Genomic DNA, 1,806 nt, shown 5'->3' with positions numbered 1-1,806 from the left:
TTAATTTTTTCTATATTTTTTTTTTCCCTTTTCCCTCCCCCTCCTCTTTTTTTTTTTTTTTTTTTTAAAATACAAAAAAATAGTAAATATATAGAAAAAAGGGATTTGGATTCTCTAAATTTTGAATTTTACTTTAGAGAATAAAGTGTGATCTCTCACCATTTATTTCATAAGTAGAACTAAGAGTAAATATGAGAGAGAAACTATTCAAGAGTAAAAGATCACATTTTACCCTCTAAAATAAAAATTAAAAATTTAGAGGACCAACTTTAATTAATTAATGAGAAATGTTATATTATTAACAAAATTTATTTATTTTTATTAATATTTAGTCTCCTATATTTTAAATCCTAAATTTTAATAGTATGAGTAGAATTAAGGAGAATGGGGTTAACATTATCATTAAGAATATGTAGCACACAATTTATAACATTATCACCGACTATTTTTCACATCTTTTAGTAAAAGAGTGCCAACATGCCATCAGGTCCTGGCACCTTAGTTGGATGCATCTACTTTAGAGCTGCCAAAACTTCTTCTGCAATGAATGTTTTGTCCAGAGCCTCACTCATTTCCATGTTGATTATGTCCTTGACTACTTCAGTGATTCTCTGGTCATCGAATTTAAAATAGGGTAAAAAAAAATTCTCAAAAAAATTAATTTATATTCACTGAAAATGGTTGATTTTCCGTTAAATTTAGTATAATATATAGCATCTAAAGCCCCAATGAAGGTCTAATTAATCTAAATTTGAGTTTAATTAATTAACTAAAAAATAATAAAACTCCAAAGCAAATCATGATAAACATTAATTAGTATATATAGTGAAGGAAATAATAACCTCAGATAAATAATTTTGCACATGAATATAATTACAACTAATAATTAAAAAATTGAGAGATGATGATATATGAGAATATAAATAAATAAATGCATGAATAGTATGATGATGGGTGAAGTGGTCCAATATCGTTTAGTACGTACAATTACAATGATTTGGATTGATCACTGAAAGAGTACACTGCATGCGTCCAATGGATTTCTGATTTTCAGTTAATTAAAGGAAAGGCCACGCCATGCCAAGTCAAAAGCTGAAGAAAGATGAGAACTCAGAATTCATCAACAATTCCTTCAAATATTTTTAGACCTATTAATAATAATCAATACATTAGTTAAACATAGTATAATTAATTAATTATGTTTCTTCCCATTTTCATTCTTCTCCTTTTATGGTTTAGCATGATCAATCAATCCAAACCAACAACAATAATCATGCATTATATCAAGCTCTTTTCTTATAAAATTGAATTTTATTTTCATCAACTATATATTATATATGTCAAACATCTTTTAACTACTTTGGTTATCCATATTATATATAATAAGAATATACAAAAGGTTGATGATGTATACTTTTATTTTTTAAAATATTTTTTATATATAGTTTATAAAAGATCCCAAGACTGATCTTTACCCATGAAAAGTAGTCAATTTTGTTGCTTCCTCCTTCCTTCCTTCTTCCTTCATGCATATCAGATACATCCCATACATACAGTACTATCCACCACCATAATCAATGAAAAGCAGAACATGTTTTATTATTTTCTTAATGGATCCTTTAATTAAGACAATTCAATAACTTCGTTAAAATCAAGGTTTCTAACTAAATCTGGTAACAATCTTTATTTTTATAAATAGAAACCTTTTTTTGGTGTGTGTTTCTAACATGTTTATTTTGACAGAACTTTTCTTTTAATATATATAACTATATGTTTAACATATTTTTTATTTAAAGGTTTAATTTA

This window comes from Arachis ipaensis, chromosome B02, assembly GCF_000816755.2.
Source record: "Arachis ipaensis cultivar K30076 chromosome B02, Araip1.1, whole genome shotgun sequence".
In the NCBI taxonomy this organism is placed as follows: Eukaryota; Viridiplantae; Streptophyta; class Magnoliopsida; order Fabales; family Fabaceae; genus Arachis; species Arachis ipaensis.
The sequence above is the reverse complement of the archived record's forward strand: the minus strand, read 5'-3'. Positions refer to the sequence as shown.